Below are 26403 nucleotides of genomic sequence, written 5' to 3'. Positions count from 1 at the left end.
ATGATTTTAATATCATATCTGGAACAGGCTTCGAGGGTTCGTTCTACTGCCTTGTAGAAGGTATCCTTCTCCGACTCTGCAGTCTCCTCTGTAGGGACGTGAACGTTAATGAGGCTTATATTTCTAAACTTGCCTCGCAAGCGCAGAGTGCATAGTCGTTTGCTTATGTTTTCAAAGCCGATAACAGCAGGTCTCATTTTTTGGCTGACTAAGAAACCTACTCCGAGCGCATGGTTTACTGGATGGCCACTATAATATATGGTGTGGCTGCTCTTCTCCAGGAAACCGGTCCCTGTCCAACGCATCTCCTGTAACGCTGTTACATCAGCCCTATATTGGGACAGGGTATCGGTTAGCTTCTTATCAGCTTCGTCTCTGTACAGGCAGCGAACGATCCATGATAAAATGCGCAAATCGTTATTCCGTTGTCGGGTTCGTCGTTGTAAAGTCCGTCCAGTCCGAGGCTCCTGTTGTGGCTTCGTAAGAAGTTGTTTTCCGTGCCGAGTTGTCAGTCCTATCCAACCCCCAACCTGGAGGACCAGTTGGTACAATTTGTCCCGTTTTTAGACGCGGGAGACTCGCTTTCATCCTTCTCCGTCTGCAGATTTTCGTTAAAAAAGTGCTCCCAGCGGTCACCACGTGGAGGTGGAGATAGGGTTTGGTAGTAGAGCCGTTAGTGTTGGTTCAGCAGGCATTTCCCAGGTTTTATGCTCCATCGTGGGTACCAATCCACGTTTCGCCCTGGGACCTATACTACCCTTTGACCATGGTATTTTATAGTGTCTTAAAGTACACCTTACTGGTAGCAACGGTTCCGCCTGATCTAGAGGAGCATACCATAATTTTTTTTCATATCTTTTTGTCGCAGGATTTCTGAGAATGGATTGTGGGTTCAATAATGAAGTTTTGAAACTGTCCCTCACATCGGTTCTTAACAAATATTGAAGTTTCGTTTCGTACCCCATACATACATGTATTTAGCATAAATGAATATTTTATTCTTTCATGTTTGGGGACCCCACTTCAATTCAAAATCGTTCCAATGGGTGCAACTATTTCCTTTGGAAGGCCTGATCACCTGGTCCTTTTTTAGACGACCTTTAAACACATAAAGGCGAAATTTAAAAACAACATAAGAGGAAATTCGAGAACGTCAGTAACCATCAGCTTTTTACATAAAGTTAAAAATTTTCTTCACAAAGTAAAGTTTTCCACCCACATCTGATGTTGCGGCCACGCAAAGTTGTATTCGAGAATTTGATAACCCTAATATCACACATAACCACGGTTATACCACATGGAAGTGTGTTAGGGGAAAAATTGTCGAAAAGCTATCTGTATGAGCACTTACCGAATTTATGGTAAACAAATATTTTGTCCTTGCGTAGGATTTACCCAATGGCGAGATACATGCTTGTAGTTAACTTGAACTGAAATCAAATTCCACAAGCAATCAAGCAAAATGCAAAACCATCGACATGGGAGTGTATATAATATCATACATAACCCGCGAACTTTGCATTTTCTTCTAAAGGAGATGATGGAAACACTCTGGACGTACAGAATCTAGCTGTAAGAATCTAAAGATAAATCAAATGCTCTGCTGAGATGCTAAGATGTATGGAAGGCTTAGTTGAAAATTCACTAACTTATTTGCCTTAAGTATAAAGCAATGAATTTGGTTTGTTTGTTTCACTTATATTGATAGAAATTGGAATTCCGCTTACAATCTGCGGAATAAGTTGTTCATCTTGGTGTGTTTGTTTTGGATACGGATGTGCATTTGAAAGTTCTTTTTTACAAAAAAACTGCGGAGTGGTATGAAGGTGAGCATTTCGCATTTAAAAACGGAGTAAACTGTGCCAATTTGTTCTGTAGGCTGGGGGTCGAATAGGGCTAACAACTCTACATGAAAAATGACCTATCACGCAGCCACAGAAGGAGGCTAGGACTGGATTAACGAGACAATGAGGGACCCGCGCATGTTCTCATGGAACGTGCGCTCTCAGTAACTAGTCGATACCCTGTCCCGATATGGGACTGATATCATTGTCAGGAATCGATGGAATTACAACCGCACCCGCTAAATATGGAGGCGACCATCTATTAAAAGGATTCATCAATTTATGCTCAAAGTGTGGGACAGCCAATCGATGCCTGATGATTGACATTATCTGTTCCATACACAAGACCGGCTAAGCCGGATAGCCGCATACGCCCAGAATATCGTTAGCCATACCAAAGAGGCTTCACTTCAGGCAAATCAGCAGCAGATCAGATTTTCTCAGTGCGGCAAGCGAAAGCTACTAATGGAACGCTTCCATTTGATATCCAACATGATCAGATTCGATGAAAATAAATTTAAAGACCCCTTTCGCATATATGTGGCGCAACTCCCCCCGCTCCCACACCCAGCGCAAAAGGATACAATTGTTAGATGTACAGGGATTCACAAACGACATGTTCTCACCAAATTTCGTGATATTGGTTGACATTTCCAAGTAAATCAGGTGTGGCAGACAGGCAGACACATATTGAATCGATTTTGTTTCACTCAAAATCTTGGAAAAGTCGAGCGCACGTAATGAGAAACTATCATATAATTAATGTAGCAGTATCGATCCACGTATGATATTCGCGAAGCTGCACTACCACTGTTTTTTAAATGTGGAGTATCATTAAATGCAGATGGATAAGAGAACAATTTCATGTAAGGTAAGTTCGATCTGTGTATTCTTTGGAGATATATGCATAAGATAACAGCCCTTGCCTTTACTCTTCCCACAAAGCAAAATAAATAGTTAGACTATCATAAGAAAAAGCATGAAAGAACAGACGATTATGAAGAATAGTTGGTTCTGCTTACGACGGGATACAATTTTATCAATTGTAAATGCGTTACCTTTATTGGGTCTGCTGCTCGTGAAAATTTCCGAGATATGCATGACAGAGAGTTACCTGACTTTTACAGAAACATTTTCCAAAGGAGGGATGTGGCAATAGTTAACTTACTGTCACTCTTTTTGAGTGACCAATTTTTGATTGGAATTAAGAACGATCTACAATTCAAACGCCTGCTACATAAAATGTTGACAAGGTATGTAGATGGGACTTTTACGATTGTCCACAAAGATAAAGTGGAAGATATGTAGGAGGTTCTGAAAAAGGCGAATAGGAATTTACCGTTATGATGGAAATTGAAGACAGTGAAGAACTTCCATCTCTAAACTTGAAAATTTTTAGAGGAAGAAAAATGAATCTCTTTGACATTTATAGAATACCCTCCCGCATACAACGACCGCTTCGCGAACCACTCCTGCTAAAATAACATCCTACCATGAAATAATTCACATATTGTTCTCAGTATCCCTCAACCTAGGAATAAATATATCATCTACACCGGCTTCTAACAATAGGTCATTGTAAGTCGAAATCCCAATTTCTGGTGCAATTCAGAAATTGAGGAATGTCGGAAAAACTACCTCAGAGCTAGGAGATGCTCCCAGCGTAGAAGAAATCAACCTGAATTCGTTGAGCTACACCTGCAATACAAGAATGCGAGGAAAAAAATGCAAGCAGCTATCACGAAGAGCAAATCCGAACGAAATCAAGCGGATGTATACTGAAGCTGATTCTGATCCATGGGGTGGCGTCTACAGGTCTGTAATATCATCACTGAAAGGCAAGCGCTCCCCACTGGTTACCTGTCCGAAATTACTATAAAACATAGTGGACACTCTCTTCCCAGAGGATGTGAACTACACAAATCTGCCTAAAGTCCATATAAACCCCAACGAAATTCCTGTAGTGGTAGAAGAGGAAATTTTTTATGCAACAAGAAAATTCGCTGAAAATAAGACCTCAGGGTCAGATGGAATCCTGAATATCGCCCTGAAAGTGGCAGCCAGCTCAGCACCAGGCATGTTTGTCAAAGTTTTTACGGCATACTTTAGAGAAGGAGAATTCCCCGAGCAATGGAAACTGCAAAAGTTGATACTTATTCCGAAGCCAGGTAAACCATTGGGAGACACCTCCTCATATCGACCGATATGTTTGGTCAACACCATTGGTAAACTATTTGAACGAGTATTATACAACAGGCTGCTCGCTGTTGCGGAAAAGGAAGGAGGCCAATTCGACAAGCAATTCGGGTTTCGTAAAGGGAGATCAACCGCCGATGAAATCAACATGGTGACTGGCCTGGCTCGCGCTGCAATACATGATGACAAATGCTGCGCAGTGGTGACACTCGATGTAAAAACTGCAACACTGCCAAGTGGACGAAAATCATAGAGGCTCTAACCAAACTACAGGCTCCAAAGTACATTGTACGCATCGTTGATGAACAGAAATTATTCCCAATGACGTGCGGCGTACCACAGGGGTCAGTCTTAGGTCCCTTATTGTGGTTAATTATGTACAATGGAGTGCTGATGCTACGCCTTCCTAACGACGTGACAACTACTGGCTTTGCGGACGATATCGGGGTAACAATAGTGGCAAAACGCTTAGACGAGATCGAAATCTATGCAAAGGAAGCGATATGGGAGATCAATTCCTGGTTGAAAAAGTCCGGTCTATCACTTGCTGAACATAAAACGGAACTAGTGCGCTAATCAGCAAAAGAAGGAAAGACACGACCGTGAAAATCAAAGTTGGTGAAAAAGCAATTTACTCCCAAGAGTCGCTTAAATATTTGGGAGTAATGATTGACAAAAGACTCAACTTTAAAAAACACATTGAGTGCGCTACAACTAGAGCATCTTCCATCGCTATAACGATCTCGAGGATACTACCGAACATTGGTGGACCAAGACAAAGTCGATGTCGTCTTATTTCAAGGGTAGTTAGTTCCGTGCTACTCTACGCAGCTCCAGTTTGGGCAACCGTTCTGGAAAACAAATCAAACTGCGGAAAACTAGGAATGGCGTATCGACTAAGTGCACTCCGGGTATGCAGTGCTTATCGAACGACATCAGGAGAAGCAGCATATGTACGGGCAAGGAAAATCTCCATAGACATCTTGGCGGATGAAGGTCGGCGTCTCTACGACAAAATGCATGCAATCGGGGAGTCTATGGTACTTCGATGGCAACTAGCACGGCGGGAATCCATCGCAAAATGGCAAAAAAGATGGAACGAGGCACAAACTGGCCGTTGGATTTACCGTATCATTCCACGCATTCGAAGATGGACTGAAAGGAGTCATGGGGAACTAAGCTACGGGCTGACACAGTTTTTAAGTGGACATGGAGGTTATCGGACTCACCATGCTGCCCGAGATGTGGTAACGTGGCTGACAATGCGGAGCATGTTCTATTTGAGTGCCCAAGGTTTACAACACACCGCACTAGGCTAGAAGCGATCGCAGGCAGACTCTTAACACCTGGAAATATAGTGGAGTTTATGTTGCAATCAGCGGAGGCTTGGAATCAAGTGGTCAAAATGATTCATCAAAAGCTAAGGCATGAAGAACTGCGAAGAAAGCAAGAAAGGGAGCGAAGAATAATGCGCCGCAGTTAAGAACTGATCCAGCCCCACGATGCAATGCTTACGGCAGTCCCGTGGAGAGAGTGGAAGAAGAAGGAGGTGGTTTTAGTGAGTAGGAGTCTCACATAACTGCATGGCTGGAGCCAGCAGAAGGTTTTGAACCTTTCCACCTTCCAGCAATGAAAAAAAAGAACAAAAAAGAAAAGGTCATTGTAAGTGTTATGAACAAAAACGTAAAATACTAAACTGGCTTTGACATCACTAGTCAACAAAATTGAAATGAAAAGAAAAATGGGAGTGACGCGAGCAAGGCCTTTGTCGCATCTCGAAAGACTGATGAAAGGGTTAAAAATTGACATGCTACTATCTAAACCAGAGCAAGATCTCCCGTCCGGATAGCTGAGTGTTTAAAGCGCAAGGCTATCTTACGGAATATCACGGTTCAAATCTCACTGATGGCAGTGGAATTTATATCGTAATTTGACGTCTGGTTCCAGTCAACTCAGCTGTCGTGTCAGACGTGTTATATAGGAGAAAAAAGAAAGCTGGCTTCAGTGCGTTAAGGAGAGCAGACATGATAGACATTAGATGAAAATTTGAACCCCGCGCGCTAATTATGCAGGTCAACCAAAGTTAAACTAATTTTGTCAAAGGCAGACCGTGAGGAGTTACCTTCTTCTCATTCCGCGGCAACTGGTCTTCTCTTGGGAACTACCGTTAACGAATTGCCGTGAAACAAGTCGGAATACCAAAAGCTGGCGCTTCGGGTATAAAGGTTTTGCGTTCATATTATGTGAGACACTTTCTACGCAAACTACAAGAGATACGTACATATTACAGACGTAGATACTATGCTCACTCTAAACAAACAAACATTGACTATTACCATATTCTTCTTCTTTTTCTTCAGCCTTTGTCCCGTTCACAACCGGGGTCGGCTCGTCGTGATCGGTTTCGCCATTTGGCGAATGCCTGATCTCATCTGAATCATCATCTAACGTATCAAGCCATCATTGTTTGGGTCTGCCTTTTGGTCGTTTACCATCGACTTCGATGTTCAGACCAATCTTTGCAAGTGAATTCTCGTTGGCACGAATTGCGTGACCATACCATCGAAGACGCCTCTCTCGCAACTTTTCCACGATCAGTGCAACCCCATAACGGATATCCTCATTTCGGATGTAATCTAAACGTGTGACGCCACTATTTCAATGTAGCATCTTCGTCTCCATTACCGCAAGACGCCGTTCATTGCCTTTTATAGTCGGCCAACCCTCAGAACCATAGAGAGCGACTGGACGGACGGCATTGACTATAACCGAATACTGTATTTTATATGCATGTATATAAATTGACCATACACTTATTTTCGATTTACTTCATGCACAAAAGCATACATATGTACATATAAAGTACGTATATTGGATACTGCTTGTTCAATGCACAAATATATCTATCTGAATTAGGCACTACCACAAAGCTTCATTTACACATCCATACGTCTCTCTGGAGTAATTGCTATTGATATATAAATGATTAAGAAACTCAAACGAAATATTTTTCACTTTGTCGTGGTGTTGACGAATTGATATGTGATGATGACGTCATACACGTTTTAGAATGCAAGAAATTCACCCAGAATGTAAAAGTTTCTATAACTCTATTAGTAATAGTTTGATTACCCTCAAACTTCCCAAAGTTATGCCTCATGTTATCCCTTTTGTGCCTCTAGTATGAACTCAAGAGGGTTTCCGGCTAAATTTCTAAAATAGACTAACCTATTATTAACTTTATTTGTGCAGATATCGGAACGGGATTTATTTAGGAGCTTAGATTTCGTTTAAATACACGATTGTGATTTTTTCAAGAGTTTTCGGTTGGACAGGTTCTGAGAACGAGACCTGTTACACTTTTTTGAGGGTCATATTTTGAGACCTCACTCCCCTACGTTTCACTCGATATTAAATATGGAACCAGTTTCGAAAAGTACTAATCGAGCCCTTTCGTTTAATACCCTACATGGTCACATTCTATGGAAAATTGTGCACCGGCCATTCACATGTATGGCCCCTTAAACTTTACAGAAACAATACATTCTCATCAATTTTCGTGACAATTGGTTCAGTCGTTTCCGAATAAGTCGGGTGTGACGGACAGACAGACATCGACTAGGTTCTAAAAATCAAAAATCTAAACGTTAAGCCCCTCCAATCATCACCACCCCGTTTGAAATAATCGATGCACATATTATTAAATAAAATCATATTCTTGACATGATTACAAAAAAAAGAAGGAGGAATTATATTGGATTTCGACACATCCCACTATGTAATATTTAAGATTTATGATTAAAATAGATTTTCCCCATCCTTGAAACTTCCTGATCCCTTTCAACTGCTAAGTAGAGGAAGGAGGAGTAAATTTATGGATTTTTATCCTTTATAACAGTGTGAGCTGAGTTAACCTGATTTTCAATTTCCTCACATTCTTTCATTTCATATCAAATTAAAAATTCTTTTCAGACAAGTCTTTCCGCAACCCAATTCTTGATATATCAGTAACAAGCTCGTCGCTAGCAAGTGTCTGACCGATTCCTCCCGATGGCACTTTTTTGATTAAAGGTCTGCTGATTCAGCAGTGTCACATCCTTTGCACGATTCTGTTTGGCCCGTATTTCCATTTTTCTTCGAAACCAGTCTCGTCACTATCTTGCAGCGTTTACAGTTTACCGGATCTCGCCTGTGATTAGGAGGCAAACACGACGAGGACAACTTGAAATCTCGCCAACATCAAAGAAGCCCCTCTGAATAATATATACGATTTTCTTAGGTGAAAACGTTAATTCCCGGAAGAATCGCAGTACTACGTTATTGTCGCTCCAGAAAACAGGTGAGAAGGAAGGGGAGCATCCCAACATCGTTACTGGTGCATTTTTGCTATTGTGCATGGAAAAATCTGTTCAACGGATTCAAACGGAAAATGTAGCGCTGTGCATGGGACAGATAGAAGTTTTTTTCTTCCTGTGACCTCTTTCACCAGAAAGTCATCTCGTATCCACGATGACTGTGCTAGATGTCATGAAATACGTTTACAGTTTCGTCTGTTTTTCGAATATCTTTAATGCAGGTATTGCTTCCGTTTAGGTCAAAGTCTTGTTCAGGAAAGCGAAGCAGGTGGATTGCTGCTCGAAGTTCTGCAAAATGGGTGGGTGGCAAAGTTATTTGACTGCAGATTACAGGATATACGTAAGTGTGATTTCTAGATATGTATTTTCTTGGAGAATACATTCAATCGAAATTCGCATTCAACTTTTGGGGATGGCAATATAATTATAAAATGTGTGTTCCATAAAAGCATCTGTACTAAATACTACTTCTCAAATATCTCTGGTGGAAATTTCCAAGAGCAAAAATGATTCTCGTTTCATGGTATCCGTTCAATTTAGTTTGCTTCTTTAACATTAGCAATTCCAGTTCTAATTTCAAACATCGTTCCTTAGCATACAAAATTGTGGGTATTTATCGGCCTATTTTCGACCTAAAAACTGGGTTAACATTTGTGAAAGAATGTACTGGTACCCTACAAACCCGAGTTAATTATTTAGAGCAAGTCGACAAGATTATGCTCCATAACTAAATCAAAAAGGACCTTGTTGGAAAATAATGAAATCCATTCACCAATAATAATTAATGCAAGCTTTAAAAGGATTAGCAATTATATTAAATTCCAGTTTAAAAAGAAAAATATGAAGAAAGACGCAGAAACCTGCAGCAGCAGGCGTACGGAACTATAAATAGGAGCTTTGCGCTTGAGGTCAACCGTAAGAAAAAGCATAAAATAATTATCTGATTGAGGATATCGTGAAAGTCTGAACAAAGTTGTTATGAGTTGTTTCATACCCTGGAATACCATTGCAGAGATCAAAAATCTTGGAATTCTACAATAAAAAATTATCGGTTTTCTATTATTATGGCTATTTATGGCAACATACTTCATTAATAACAATAATAATGGCCGGTTCCAAGCCCGGTTATGAAAAGAAGAGCGATAGAAAGCTTCAGTCTGAATGGCTGTACGCCACCACAGCATCTTAGGGGCTAGTTGAGGATAGTGTAGGAGCTTGGCAGTCTTACAGGAAGCTGTCACCACAGCTGCCAGTTAGGGATAAAATCATCATGATCATCATTAACGACGCAACAACCGGTATCCGGTCTAGGCCTGCCTTAATAAGGGACTCCAGACATCCCGGTTTTGCGCCGTGGTCCACCAATTCGATATCCCTAAAAGCTGTCTGGCGTCCTGGCCTACGCCGTCGCTCCATCTTAGGCAGGGTCTGCCTCGTCTTCTTTTTCTAGATATTACCCTTATAGACTTTTCGGGCTGATCCTCCTCATCCATACGGATTAAGTGACCCACCCAGCGTAACCTATTAAGTCTGATTTTATCCACAGCCTGACGGTCATGGTATCACTCATAGATTTCGTCGCTATGTAGGCTACGGAATCGTATATCCTCATATAGGGGGCTAAAAATTCTTCGGAGGATTCTTCTCTCGAACGCGGCCAAGAGTTCGAAATTTTTCTTGCTAACAACCCAAGTCTCCGAGGAATACATCATACGTCTTAGGGATAAAATGCAAACCCAAAAATGAAGAGAGGAGGAATTTGAAGTCCGGTACAGATAACCGGTGGGAGTCGTCTGACTAGTTGACTGAGTCGGGCTCCCGCAAAGAACAGTACGGCGTAGAAGCCGCTAATCGAAGGGCGGTTCGACAGAGCATGACTGCACCTGCTACAGCTGTTTTGTCACTATCTTTGGCGACCCGTTCAGCAAGTTCGAAAAGGCAGCGGATGCAGTCGACTGAGGAAACGAACCTCTTCATTATCCGCTCTTATAACGAAATTACGGCGGGAGCAAGTACAACATCTTACTTTGTTGAACCAGAGACGCGTTAAGCATTTTTCGCAATACGCGCACGTGACTGTTCAGCATGTTGCAGACCAGTGCCGCTTCATTGTTCGCAGCAACACAATCCCGGCCGTCATCAGGGAATGTATTTGACTCGAGGTCATTGCGGAGGCTAGTGACCAAGAGTCGACGACGTCAATAACACGCCCTCCTTCGCAGCCCACTGAAGTCTCCGCGGGACGTGTTCTCGGAAATGGATCCATTGTGTAGTAATCCGAGAATTCATTGTGTATTGTGGTGCGGTTGTCAAATTGCGTGGTCAGAAGATTTGCTTTAGCGTTATTGGTCTGGAATGTCGGCGTGACTCACTAAGGCAGGACATCATTAGGCTGACTCAAATCATTTCAAGCAATACCAGCGGACGGGTGAAAAATAAAGTGCAGTGTTCACCAGAAATATACCAGCCCCAGTGAGACACCCCTAGTTGAACTTCTGGAGACACTAAAGCAGAAATTATCTGTCATACGCAGTCGGTTGTGATGTAATGGCGAAAGTGACACCAGAAGTATCTAGGATGCAAAATTTGCGAGGAACTAGCGGAGTATTTTCAATAGAGCATTCAGACAGTGCCATTCTCAGTAACGGAAGCAAAATAATGTTGGGGTGGACTTTGGGGATTACCACCGAAGGCACCGGCGCTGCCACTACCCCAGGCATGAATTTTATGGAGGTTACTGACGAGGGGGTTCGACCAGCCATAAACAGCTCGAAGAACTAGAGGACCCTAGGTCTGGATCGGGTGTAGAACTTCTGATACAAAAAGTTCACCAGCATACATGATCAGTTGGCACCCAGCCGAAATCAGTTCATGAATCGACCGGAGGAATTTCCCCCCTTCCTCACTGCGGGGATTACCTACCTTATCGCTAAGACAGACACATAAATTCATAACGGCCATTATTAGTGCAAGGGTCAATGCGCCTCGAGACCAATAACATTTTGTCCGAGAAGCACAACAGGGGTACCGAGTCGGATCAAGAGGTTTTCGATAGGGTCCCGCACACCTGGCTGATCGATGTTCGACGTCTATATCGAATTGATCTCAAACTAATAAAGTTTTTGGCGACAGTCAGGAAAGGGTGGCTTACCATCTTATCGGTACATGGCACTGAACCTTTCATGGCTACTGAACGCTAATAAAGTATGGTTTTCGTGCTTAGTGTGAGCTGACACACTTGATGTACTCAAATGACAACAGGCTGTATGCTGGTACTTACGACCACATCAGAAGTCTGTTGTGAATAGTAGACATGTGCAGCTGTGATATTCGGATGAAATTTGGATTAGACAAATGTTGAATCCAAGCCATCCGGAAAGGTCATCCCAAGCCGCATGCCAGCCATAGCGTTGGTGACCTACACAGCCAAGCTATGACCGAGGTAGACTTCCACAAGTACCTAGGAACCCATATTCAAGTTGGTGATATGGAGCATGCTCGCCGTCCGGATTCTTGCGATACGTAAAGCTGGCACTGAAATCGCATCTCTCGGGGAATAATAAGATAAGCGTATTGAATGTCTTTACTATCTCTTCACTGGGTTATGCATTCGGAATATTGCCGTAGAAGAAAACAGATCTGAAAAACGTTCAGTCGACGGATGTCCAAATTCTGAATGTATCATCCAACCCATGCAATAGAGTGAAAAAACCTGCTTCGTGACATCAGAGACAGGGGCGTGGTTGGCGTTGCAGTACAACGTCATCTCCAAATCTACGCGCTTATATTTACAGCAAAGAAGAGACTAGTCCCTTGAATGCGACTGTTTGTAAGGCAGACTGTGGGCTGGCTCCAGTTATATTGAAGGATCGATCTTTCAATCCTCTGAGTGGGGTGAAATCAGATTAGTAGCGGATCAATGAATAGACGTCAAAGGTATCGCAAACACGTAAATTTCCTTTGTCGTTTTGCATTTGTCGAACAGATGACTGTGTGCTGGGGAGCAATTTGCTAACAAGGAGGGATTCATGTGTGCCATTCGAGATGGCGTGGTCGCCACCCGAGCTTATAAGAAGCTCATAATGAAAGAGCAGGTGGAGTGCAGAATGTGTGGTTCGGCGTTAGAAACGTTGGGTGATCTCATTTCAGGCTGCAATACACGAACAGACACAATGCTGTATGTAAGATGATTCATCAAAACCTTGCATTCAAGCATGGGCTGGTCATGGGAACAAATCCATTCTGCAGATATGATCTCCAGGCGGTACATAATACTTCTGCTTACAGTATGTATTGAGACCGGTAAGTTCTAACTGATCGCTATATACCACATAACAAGTGTGTACTATTAGTTGACAAGACGCGTTGATCTGCGTATATTACTGATGTTTCCATCTCCCATAATAGCAACATTGAACGAAAATACGTAGAGAAGAAGGTGAACTATGAGCCGCTGGTTCGGGAAAACAAAGAAATTTGGCGTCTCGAGAAAATGGTTGTAGTTCCCATAATATTGTCGGCTGCAGGTATTGTATCTAAATTCCTCACGGCTTCCCTTGATGTCCTGGGCATCTCACAGAATCTGGTTCAAACCATTAATGCAGAAATATATTATTCTGCATACGTGTTCGATGATGCGTCGGATTTTCCCACTAATGAACTACTGGCCACCACCACCAGCGCCCCTTTAACTTTTAAGTGGGTAAGATCGTCTGAGCGTAAATACTCGGCACTTAGTGCTAGTATTAGGTAAAATCCGACGTCTGCCGAGATTGTGATAACTCAGAAAATAATAACAATAATTGTCCACAATAATTGACAATAGTTGATCGGGGCCTTAAAGTGTGCTCGAGCATTTAATTCAAGACCGAACGGTACACTACAATACGCTATCAGAGGCAGTGTGGTCAGCATTGCGTTCAGCTGTGATTGTAACCCTGATTTAGCTCAGGTAATAATTTGTCTAGTTCCATTCGAACAGAATCAATATACATATATAGGTGACCCCGAGTGCCGAGTGTTCCCAGGATTTGCGTACGTGATATTGAGACTCTTTGAAAAGCGTTAAGCGTTAAGTTATTTGAATAGTAGTTCTTTAGTTTGTTGAACTATTTACAAAATTTAAGACCTTCCTGACTGACGGCTAATTTTTCTTCACGTAAACCAGTTCTCTATTTGCACAGTATCAGTGTGCGGTAAACTTCAAGTTTCCAAATTACGTACTGCGACAAATAATCCAAATTTTCAAGCAAAATAAATAATATGTTCTTATTTGAAACACTATTTTAGATAACCGGTAAACCAGCTGGTACGGGAAATTTCTAGATCTCGTGTATTAGACAATTACATATTTCAATCTATATATTGATTCAAAACATAAAAGAATTGCTCTTCTAGCTTTCCGACAATTTACTAGTAATTGATTTGTGCAGCAGTGATGTCCACGAGTCCATCCTATCCTGTTATTTGTATATTCTGTAGAATATTTTAATATTTCTATACTGGCTGCATCTATTATACACCATTGGTATGAGGATAGTATTTCCTATCAACCTGTGTATTCTCTATTGAAAAACATTTGAAGAGCGGTCAATGATAACCAGCAAATTGGTTACAACTCTTTCAAAGGCGGGGGTAGGAAAGGAAGGCAATTCTTTCTTATTTCTCATAGATTTTAATATCACTAAAATTAGAAAAATTGAATTTCCTGATTTTATAAATAATACATTTTTGGGAATGGAATAGATTTGAACATGCATATGCAATCCAATTCAGTGGAATATTCACAAACAGATTGGGAAACCAGAAGCTAGACGTTTCAGGTATGAAAGGTTTTGTTTGTTTCTTACGTAAGTATAATATATTTAAGTGCAGAAATATTCCATTTGTACGTATTTCGTAACGTATATGTCTTATATATTTAGCGTGTCAAACTACTCACTTTGATGTGATATTGATATTTAATATTTTGGGTTACAGTAAATTTACATGGAAAACACCATTTTTAGGTACAGTAACTTTATTAGCGATGGTACGATTTTGATCAAACCTGGGGGATACCATGTTCTACTATAGTCTATATTATTCAAATTTTTGTGACTCTCTCTCTCTCTCTTTTGCATGTATGGGACCCCCCCCACCTAAACTCAACGTAAAAACATGTAACTTACTGCATGTGTGCGCGTATATAGTTTCCTCCTCCACCTCACCAAATTTCGTGTCAATCATTATAGTCATTTCTGAGAAAAGTGCGAGTGACAAACAGGCAGATACCCCAACTACGTGCATAACTTTCCGTGAAATTATTATGCAACTGAACATTTGCTATCGCAACAGATTCTGACCATGGATTTGAGATCTCACAAAGTATCTGATTGATTGCTTCCCCGTTATTGACTGGAGATCAATAGCAATTCTTTAATTGATACTAGGAACAAGTTGAACCGGGTTTGCATTGAATCGTAAGCTAAGATGAAATGTAATTTTGAAAGTAGGAACCTCATGCAGTGAACGCGGCCAGATTAAAATAAGAAATATAAGAACATCCTCCATATACTCCCGACAGAGCAAATCGTAATTTGATCTACCCGAGTATCTAAAAAATTCTTACAATTTAGGGATTAATGCCTGTCGAAATATATTTTTAAAGCAGAAGATTGTAAAATTACAGTAAAGAGAATCGGGAGAAAAGAAGCTGGACGCATCAATTTGTATCTAGTCCATAATAATTTATATAATATATATTTATATGATAATAAAATATTTACTTTTGCGTGATACTCTCATTTAAAGTCTTAGATTGCAGTCAATTTATACAAAAGCGACAACTTTGACTTATTATAAATATGTTAGTAGAAGTGCGACACAGGTTATGCTACTGCAAAATTTCATTATATTAGGATGAATTTAAGAGTAGTTTGTAGTCAGTTACTAAACAAGTCGGAAAGCTAGACGCTTCCGGTAAAAGGAGGTTTTGTGTATTTCTCTAAAAAAAGATTTGAGTGTGCATTTGTCCCATTAGTATGTAGCACGTAATATATGCATACATTATGTGAAAATATCCATTTTCAAGTATATTGACATTCATAGCCTTAAATTTGCAGAGAAGCGACAGCTTTGACCTATTATATCTTTGTTAATAATAGTGCGATTTTAACCAGATTTGGTAGGAACATGCTTTATGCTGTAGCCTTGCAGAATTGTATGGTTCTAGAGTGAACATAAGGGGCCAATTACTAAAGATTATAGTAATGTACTATTATTTACTTTATTTGAAAAGGTATCGGTATGGACGGTATTTCGGAGCCTAGGCACCATATAATAGAAGGCCCCTGATTTTTTTTAAGATTTTTCAGTATGGTAGTTTCTGAGAATGGGTTCGTTAAAAAAATGATCACTTTCAACTCCCCATCTTTCCAACATTCCGCATTGATTATATTTTGAGGTCTAGTAGCAGGTTTATGATTTTATTTCAGAAAATAAATCCCGTGAAAGAAATAACCACTTTCTAGTGCTCACATTCCCTCTTTTGCATCAAATACCAAAACCAATGTCAGTTTTGAAAAGCACTAATGGAGACCTTTCATTTGATATCTATGACTATCTTCGGCGGAAAAAAGCTTAGCCCCCCCTTTTGAACTTGGGGGCCTCTCTAAGCTCAATGTAGAAAGATGCTATCCACTGTATGCGTAGGGGTGCCCACTTCCCCCCTTTTCCCAAACTTCATGTCAATAGGAGCCAGACAGACAGTTTCACACAAAACCTTAAAAATTAAGCCGTGACAAAGGGGAATTATAACATTATAACGGGCTAGACGATCTAAAAGCATTGAAATTTCCAGGATTCCAGAACATAAAAATATAACCGCGGTGCCTGAAATGGTCCATTACGTTTTTCTAAACAGCCTAACCCATTAACAAATGCAACAGGAATTAATCTATCCATCCCGACTACTTTAGATATAAGAATCGTCTAAAAAGGTTTGTGCACAAATATATGCATTTGTCATCATCATATAATAAACAAAAATATAAAACAAATTGGAAATCGGAAGTGGGTGTTTCAGGTATGACATTTTTTGTCTACTATTTATGTAGGAATATGACGATTTCATTTCTACGTGGTTTATAGTTCGCAGTATAGGTGGACTATTATTAGCATCATACGAACATAAGCCACATATACCCTCAACGCTGAAATTTGTTCAAGTGATGTTACCAATAGTATACATTTTTAAATTTTTCATAAGCTCACTGAACATATCATCTACCAACGTCAACCTCTTTTTTCATACTTTCTGAGTATGAGTCCTTGATATAAGTACGTAAATCCTAACTCCTCCGCTCCGCCTGTTTTGCAATTGATATGGAAAACACTAATCGAAACCTCTCATTTGACATCCCACGCAACTATAATAATAATCGTTGGCGTAACAATCCATATTGGATCAGGCCTTGAAGTGTGCTAGAGCACTTCATTCAAGGCCGTAACGGTACACCACAATGCACTGTAGGAGGCAATGTAGTCAGCATTGCGCTCGCCCAAGATTATTACCCAGTTTTGACTCAGGTACAGCTGAGTCGACTGGTATCCGACGTCAAATCACGATACAAACCTTTCTGCCACCAGGGAGATTTGAACCGCGGCCTTGCGTACGACAGCCTTGTGCTCTAACTACTCAGCTATCCGGACACACAAATACCTAAGCATATTAGAAGCAGCAACACCTGCTGTAGCAATATTGCTGGAGGAGTTTTCCAGAGTTGTAAAATAGGGAAAATAAAATCATGGCAATCAACTCCTTCGTCATTCTCGGCCTTTTATGTTCGCTGGGTATGAAACAGTGGGAGTAATACTGATTTAGAATCTGTCGACACACAATAATATAGAAACAATCACATGAATAATAGATTTGATGAAAGATTGTGGATCATTGCCCACGTGATCAGGTAGGAAGAGGTGGTGGTAGGATTTGAAAACTTGGCACTACCGGAGAATGCATTCTTTTCGTGAGTTTTTCTTCGAGACACTCTTTCGCGGAAGACACATAACAATTTTTTTGTTACCAGTCATTGACATCTAAGCTTCGAACAAATTTTTGACTAACGGTGTGCTATTCTATAAGACGTAAGCATTCTTTACTACAATTCAGGGCGCTTCGCTCCTAAAAACAGCTATAAACGATACATTCTTGATGGTTCCTAAATCGCCAGCTCCAGTTGTAGGTTATGCGGTTGTAAAGTGGAGATCATCCTGCAAACAACATCAACTTTCTTCATGAAACCTTGCGTAAAAGTATAACGTAGTGACAAACTACCATATATACCGCAGAGAATCTTGGGAAATGAGCGGGTCACACTACTTACAACCTATGCTATAGTCCGCAGAGACTTGACCACAATGCCTCCTATAAGGAATCATGCTCCTGCAGTGTACCGTTACAGTCTTGAATGAAATGCTCTAACATTCGTCAAGGCCCTATCCAATTGGAATATGGCGCGAAAACGATTATTCTTTCTGTTATATATATCGCATGTTCTACATAAGCTGTCCAAAGGTGAAGTAAGTTTATCCCAATACGAAAACTTTAAGTTATCAAAACTTTGGTAATAAACGCAGAATTTACATGAAACTTTTCAGTATTGTTTTATATTATTATGCTAAACTTTGTACTACTAGGGGGTTTCAAAATGATGAAAATTAAGGGTGATTTTCCTATAAATATCTAAAATGCGGTTATATGGCATATTTCATTTATTTGATATATTTTGGAAACCAGAATTTATATACTTCGATGCACATTTTTTGATTAATGTTGTTGTATTTGGAGAATTAACACTGAACCCATCATGAGTACAGCCCTCCGGAACACCCCAAAGGGGGAAATAGATGCCGCAATAACCGCAGTCAACAGAGATCCTCGAAATTAAATATGAACTAATGATCTTTACAATCACCTGAAGAAAGTTACCATTCATACGGCCACAAACATACTTAGCCCCAGTCACAAGAGAAGTCTGAACCGCTCGACGATGAATGTAAGCTAGCAACAAAACGAATGAATGCCGCATACGGCGGAAACTTATCATGAACTCCGTCGAGCGGAGAAGCGACTTTACAGGCGGAAAAAGGAAGGCTGGGAAAAACAACAGGTCTGCGAAGGCGAAGTATAGGAAGCACCCACGCCAGGCACAGAAGGCGCAAGTTTTACCAACAAGTCAGCAGGATGCCGCGACAAAGAGGGAAACCTGATTTCCGACAGAATGGGCATATTGGAGCGATCGGTTGAGTATGATGATGAACTGCTCAACAACCAGAACATCGGTCCCGCCAACTGAAGACGAAAGACAAATACTGGCAACGAGGCATTATCTGCCTCATACATAAAAAGGAAGATATCATGCAGTGCAGCAATTATAGGGATATCACGTTGCTTGGGTATATGAGAGGGAGGGCACGATCCTCTTTAAGTCCATCCAATTACTGGTTTATGCTAACGGTATTGACATCATGGGAAGAACAACCCGAAACCTACAGACTGCCTTCATCCAGATCGAGCAGGTGGCGCTGCATATCACTGAAAACGTCAGCGCCAAAGAAAAAAGAAGCGGCAACAACAAATCGCACTGGTCAAACGAGAAGAATAAAGACAGGAGACTTCAAATATGAGACCGTTGATAATTACTCCTATCTAGGGTCAAAAACCACAATCGATAACAGCTACAACGATGAGATGCGCTCAGGGTTGTTGGCAGCCAACAGAGCCTATTTCAGGTTGCGAAAACTGTTCCGCTCGAAGCGTCTCACCAGAGGGTCGAAGCTCTTACTGAACAAGACTATGATCTTACCAGTCCTCTTGTACTCCCTGGAGACTAGGTTCTTATCAAAAAAAAAAATTGCCAACTCTTAATCGCGTTCGGGAGAAGAATCCTGTGAAGAATTTTTGGTCCCCGACATGAGGATGGACGATTTCGTAGCCATCATAGCGACGAGGTCTATTAGCGATACCATGACCGTTAGGTTGTGGATAAAATTCGGCCCAATAGATTACGGTAGGCGAGCCACTTAATATGTATTGATGAAGATGATGCAAACCGAAAATTCTATACGGTAGAAAAAAAAGACGAGGCAGGGCCTGCCTGAGATGGACTGATGACGTAGGCCAGGACTCTAGATAGCTTTTAGGGATATCGAATTGGTAAACTTCGGCGCAAAACCGGGATGCCTTGAGTTCCTTATTAAGGCAGACCTAGACCAGATACCGGTTGTTGCGCTGTTGGTAATGATGATGTTGTGTTTGTTTTTTTTTTTTGGTGTATACATTTTGATCATTAGATCAGCCCCTGAAAGTACTAATTGCGCGCTTCCATTTGGTACCCTAGATGATTACAATGTAGGAAACAAAGTTTAGTCTCCATTTTGCATGAATTAGGAGCCCGCCTCCCTCTTTAAATCAGTGAAAATAGTTGCTTATAACGGGCTACATAGTTCCACCAATTATGGTGACAGTAACTCTAGCCATTCTCTAGTAAATTTGGTGTGAAACACAAACAACGCATGGATGTACAAACAAATTACACAAAACCTTAAAACCGATGTATTCTTGTGCATCATGCGGAGCGCTGATTTTCGGTGGCTATCGAACGCTTTTTATCGCAGTTGTGCACCGTGAAGTTTCTTTTTGTCACCAGTCAGTATCAGCCATTGTTAACTTTTAGCAGTAATAACTTATTTTGTATTGAAAAATGGCTTGTTAATTTGCAATCCCTAAATCCGTAAAATAATACTCATTCAAAGACACCATATTTTTCCGGTCTAAGCCAAAAATTAGCAAAGATTTTTAAGTTTCGTTTTTGGAAATTTCCAGGCAATATAATAGATAATTCAATAAGTAATTTTTGGAAATTTATTTGTAAGCCTAGAAACAAAAACTAATATAAAAATTGGGTCTGCAAATACTGACGAGGAACAGATCGAGTTCAGTCATTTGATCGAAACATGCAATGGCGAAAATTCCACTCAACCCCAACTATTCGACTCAGTTGGGACTACATACATATATTGAAAGGAAGCGTTATATATGTTTGGTTATTTACAAGAAAAAAGTCTTTCATATGAATAAATGGTATTTTGTTGTTGTCAGCACGCGCTTGTCAATCCCAATATAAATCGAGCTCCATTCTTCAACTCACGTAAGTAGGGTCAAGTGTATTCATTCGTTCCTGCGTTTTGCTGCCCATGTACATACACATATAGTATTTATCCATGTAACAGATCGCTGATATCCTAGCAGCTTGGTTGCAGCCTTAGGTGGAAACTGTTCAAGCAAGTAGAGCCAGAATGCAAGAATATGGAATAATACTAAATGGCACGAGCAGGCCAAATTAAATATGGAAACAATCCCAGAAACAATCACTTAGAGCGAGTCAAAGTTAATTTGACACACACAAGCCACCCTCCTACGCGAATTCCACATGGATTTGGCATACGGTAATATTGAGCGATATTTCATTTCCTTCAAGTGAAATTGATATTGAGATCCAGATTTTACGGTTTCATCTGCTTCAGTAGACATATAAATTCCCTGTAGAAAGTCACTGAGTGGTATGGAAAATTGGAAGTTCTATCGTGTTTATCAACATTACTCCTTGTATTCAATACCAGAGGCACCGTACCAACAAAGCACAAGGTTGCTTACATCTCTAACAGATCAATGACAATCAATGTCATTAAGGTGACGAAAACAACTTGGATTACTCAATTGCTTTGGTTCGTTGCTGATACCGATGGATGTGAAAGTCCTTCAATCTTAAAGATCAGGAAAAATTTAAACTTTTCCAACCTTTCATGTTGCGATATAGAAGCAGGGGGAGAAGGAGTGTAATTGTGTTTTTACAGTCATTTATTCACAAGGACACGGATTCCAAATACCCACCTTCAATTGTGGGTTGTTACGAGGCCCGACTCCGTTACAGTCTTATCGCACCGCCAAGTCCTTTTCAAAGTTTTTCCACTTTGCAAAACGAGACGCTGAAATCCTAGTAATCTAGATAGCAGATAACGAGTTTTTGAATGCACGGAACTATGCGGGACACACTTTACACCAAGGATTATCAACACAAGCTCACAGCACTGTCTTCAGTAGAATTTCCTTTGCACCCTAGTAGCACTTCACTATCGCACAAGGATTTGCAGGACCGCGGACAAATTCAGCGCACAGGAGTGTACACAGATCGCCACCGATAATAATCATCCGCACAAGAGATTCACGCACGCAAGTTCCGTACGAACTCCAGTATTCATTCAACCACACGCCCGAATTTTAAAGGTTCTTCGACGAAGGACGTCCGCGAGAAAAAATGCGACCCACACTGTACACCGTTTCGCATGGAACTGAGCGCTTTACCATACACTATCGTGTGACAGCAGCTCGTAAACAGAATCCGTTCGGCGCAATATGGGTGCAGTTACGGCGAAATCATATTCATGCTTGAACGAGGCGAATTCGAGATACTAGCAGGTGCGCAGGACTCGGAACTGTGCGTCGCCTCTACGAAGCTTAATGGAAGCTTGCAGGATTCCCTAGCCCAACCGTCAAACCAAAACCAGTTGTCCTACGACATTTCTACGGAATGAGGCGCCGGTCTAGGCAAGCGTCTGTAGGTTTTTAGAATTTCAGTGGAATCTCGGGATGGTGGTAAAGGAACTTTCCTTTTGCCAAGAATCCACGGCGCACCAGTGCAGTGGGTGACATCAAGGAAGCCAAAGATACCGCGAAGCATATCTAGTTCTTTCGAGTCTTTGAAAGCTACATGGTTTCCAGGAAATTAGAATGTGCCAATGTTTAGAGCAAAGTAGAATTGAAACGAACGGGAACCGCTGTTTACACCTGTGTTCTCTGACATCATTCCAACGACCCATTACTAATGCGAGGGTATCTTCAGACATATTAATGAGCATAAGGATACCACAAGGATTCGTGGGGATTTGTTTGAAAGCAGGGAATAGATTATTCTTGGAGTCAGCGAAAACGTTACAGACTATGAAATTCCAATAGTGACTTTACAACAGAGACATTCTCTGTAGGGGGGTTGAGGTACGGGTAGTTGATACATTGGATAATAAGCTGAGCACCTAAGGGTGAATATGAGGAAATGGGGAATTATCCTATCACCCATCGTCTCTGCCGAGGAGGAAGAGAACAAATTAAATTTATAATTGTTTCGCAGATTAGGTTTATAGTTGTACTTAATGCAGTGATTAATGAGGGGATGAATGTTAAGAGAAAAGGACTAGAAAACTCTCCACATACTACGCCTCTCAGACGGCTTATATCATCTAACGGTTTCCTTTCCTTCAAGAATAATCGCTGCTACCTAGCTAGAACTTTGAGAACTTTGAGTCTCAATAGGCGGCTATTCATATATGTTCCCGCATTCAAACCCTAAAAAACAATGATTTTTGAAACGAAAATGTTTGCTATTTTTCTGCGCTTAATAGTTTAAAAGTTTTGTCTCTCTTACCGTCAAACGCAGAAACGGCTGTACCGATTGACACGAAACTGTGGGAAGAAGGTCGGAACTATGAACCTCCAAATATGCAGTAAATTACATCCCTCACATCCCGCGGGGGCGGTCCTCACACATGAAAAACGGGGGTGTAAAATATTTTTTCGCCGAATATAGTCATATTGGGTATCACATTAAAAGTCTTGATTAGCACCTTTTGAAGCCATTCTTAGTTTTGACACCTTTTGGAAAAGCGGTGTGGGCGTAGTGTAGTGAGTAGTCTGACATGCTAAATATACACATATACCACGAATTACGTACAAATGGGATAGCTCTGCAACCAAATATACTTATGTAAGTAACAACCAAAACCTTCCATACCTGAAACGCCGAATTACCGATTTCTAACTTTTTTAAGGTTTTGTATAAAACAAAACCTTATTAGAATCGAGTCGATGTCTGTCTGTCCGTCCGTCTGTTGGTCATTTTTTAAGGTTTCGTGTAAAGCAAAACCTTATTAAAATGGGTATACTGTCTGTCTGTATGTCCGTCACACGCATTATTCTCGCGGACACCAAATTTGGTGAAAAGGTGATATATCCTTTTACGTTGAATTTAAGGGGGCGGTCTCCATATATGCAAAAGGGGGGTGTACATTTTTTGCACCAAACATAATCATATGGGGTATCAACTGAAATGTCTCGGTTAGTATTTTCCGAAGTTGGTATTAGTTTTGACATTTGTTGGATAGCTGAGTGGTTAGAGCGCAAGGCTGTCGTACGGAAGGTCGCGGTTTAAATCTCACTGGTGGCAGTGGAATTTGTATCGTGATTTCACGTCGGATATCAGTCGACTCAGCTGTGAATGAGTACCTGAGTCAAATCAGGGTAATAATCTCGGGCGAGCGCAACGCTGACCACATTGCCTCCTAGTGTACCGTTACGGTCTTGAATGAAGTGCTCTAACACACTTCAAGGCCAATATGGATTGTTGCGCCAACGATTATTATTATTTCCGAGTTATCACAATCTCGGCAGATGCCGGATTTTACCTAATACTAGCACTAAGTGCCAAGCATTTAGGCTCGGACGATCCTACCTACTTAAAAACTAAAGGGGCACTGGTGGTGGTGGCCGGTGGTAGGTCAGTGGGAGAATCCGTCGAATACTCCCCGCAACATCGAGCACGTATGCAGAATGGTGTACTTCTGCATGGTTTGGACCAGACTGTGCGAAAGTCCCAGGACATCAAGGGAAGCCGTCAGGGATTTAGGTACAATACCTGTAGCTGACAATATTATGGGAACTACGACCACCCGCTCGAGACGCCAAATTTCTTTGATTTCACGAGCCAATGGCTCATAGTTCACCTTCTTCTCCACGTATTTCCGTTCAATGTTGCTATTATGGGGGATAGCAACATCAATAATATACGCGGAGCGACCCGTCTTGTCAACTAGCAGTACGTCAGGCTTGTTGTGTGCGGTATGGCGATCAGTCAGAACTTGCCGGTCCTAATACATGCTGTAAGCAGAACTATCAAGTACTGCTTCCGGCTCATATCGGTAAACCGGACATGTTCCCATGATCAGCCCATGCTTATATGCAAGATTTTGATGGATAACCTTACATACAGCATTATGCCTGGTGATGTATTGCACCGGTGCCATAACAGTACAGCCAGAAATGAGATGGTCCAACGTCTCTAACGCCGAACCACACATTCTGCACTGGTCGTTCTCCACCCGTTCTTTCATGATGAGCTTTTTATAAGCTCGGGTGGCGACCACGCCATCCTGAATGGCACACATAAACCCCTCCGTCTCAGCAAAGAGCTCCCCAGCACACAGCCATCTGTTCGACAGATGCAAATCGACAAATGGCTGCCAAAGACAATTCACATGTTTACCGTGCATTGCTTTCGACTTCCATTCATCGATCCGCTCTTGGTCCGACTTCACCCCACTCAGAGGATTGAAAGATCGATCCTTCAAGTTAAGTGGAGTCAGTCCACAGTCTGCCTTACAGACAGCCGCATGCAAGGGACTCGCCTGCTCTTTGCTGAAAAAATAAGCGCATAGCGAGTCGACTTGGCGATGATGTTGTGCCGCCACGTCAACCACGCCTCTACCTCCGATGTCACGAGGCAGGTTCATCCGCTCCACGGCAGACTTTGGGTGATGCATTCGGAATTTGGACATAGTTGTCCGTATCCGCCGCTGGACGTTTTCCAGATCGGTCTTCGTCCACGGCAATATTCCGAATGCATAAGCCAGTGAAGGGATGGCGAATACATTCAACGTGCTTATTTTATTCTTCCCCGAGAGATGCGATTTCAGCACCAGCTTTACACGTCGTAGGAATTCGGACAGCAGAGCTTCTTTCAGATCACCAACTCGAGCATGGGTTCCTTGCAGAATTCCTAGGTATTTGTAGAAGTCTGTCTCGGTCGTAGCTTCGATGTGGAGGTCACCAATGCTATGTCCGGCATGTGGCTCGTGATGACCTTTGCGGATGGCTTGGATTCGACATTTGTCTAATCCAAACTCCATCTGAATATCACGGCTGAACATGTCTATTATTCGCAACAGACTTCTAAGATGGTCGTCAGTACCAGCATACAGCTTGATGTCATCTAAGTACATCAAGTGTGTCAGTTCGCACTTAGCACGTAGGCCATACTTTATTGCAAAACCATGCCCTCTAGCATCATTCAGTAGCCATGAAAGGGGATTCAGTGCCATACAAAACCAAAGGGGACTCAATGAATCCCCCTGGAAGATGCCCCTCCGTATACGGATGGGCTCTGAGGTATTAGCACCCTCAGATGTACGGACTGATAAGGTGGTATGCCACCCTTCCATGACTGTCGCCAAAAACTTTATTAGTTTCGGATCAATGCGATACAGATGTAGGATATCGATTAGCCAGGTATGCGGAACGCTGTCAAAAGCCTTGGCATAATCGATATAGCAACTGGAGAGGTTTCTCTGTCCTCTAGTTGCTTATCCTACAACTACCGAGTCGATAATGAGTTGCTCTTTGCAACCCCTTGACCCAACTCGGCAGCCCTCCTGCTCCTCGGACAGAATGTTGTTGGTCTCGAGGTGCACATTGATCCTTCCACCAATAATGGACATGATGAATTTGTAGAGGGTTGGTAAGCAAGTGATCGGTCTTGTGTCTGCGGGGTCCTGCACCGTGTCCTTCTTAGAAATAAGGTAGGTAATCCCCGCAGTGAGGAAAGGTGGAAATTCCTCCGGCCGACTCATGACCTCATTTATACTGCGTGCCAACCGACTGTGTACGCTGGTAAATTTCTTATACCAGAAATTCTGCACCCGATCCAGACCTGGGCCCCTCCAGTTCTTCGAGCTGTTTATGGCTGGTCGAACTTCCTTTTCGATAACATCCGCAAAATTTATGCCAGGTGTATTGGCATGGCGGGTGCCTTCGGCGGTGATCCACTCAGCATGCTCAGCATGCTGGGCAGGTAACCCCC

General features: G+C 41.7%; 1 protein-coding gene across 6 annotated transcripts in view; it reads right to left on the bottom strand.

Moving 5' to 3' along the window:
- LOC119648666 (acid sphingomyelinase-like phosphodiesterase 3b) overlaps nt 1-21765 on the bottom strand; it is a 594559-nt gene extending 572794 nt beyond the window's left edge. For all 6 annotated transcript variants that reach the window (XM_038050452.1, XM_038050451.1, XM_038050448.1 and 3 more), the window contains exon 1: nt 21330-21765. The gene's annotated coding sequence lies outside the window, so the exon portion shown is untranslated. The remainder of the gene's footprint in view (nt 1-21329) is intronic.
- Between the last annotated feature and the right edge of the window lie 4638 nt (nt 21766-26403).

This window comes from Hermetia illucens, chromosome 2 (assembly GCF_905115235.1).
Source record: "Hermetia illucens chromosome 2, iHerIll2.2.curated.20191125, whole genome shotgun sequence".
NCBI classification, from domain to species: domain Eukaryota; kingdom Metazoa; phylum Arthropoda; class Insecta; order Diptera; family Stratiomyidae; genus Hermetia; species Hermetia illucens.
This window is presented reverse-complemented; position numbering and strand designations above follow the sequence as displayed.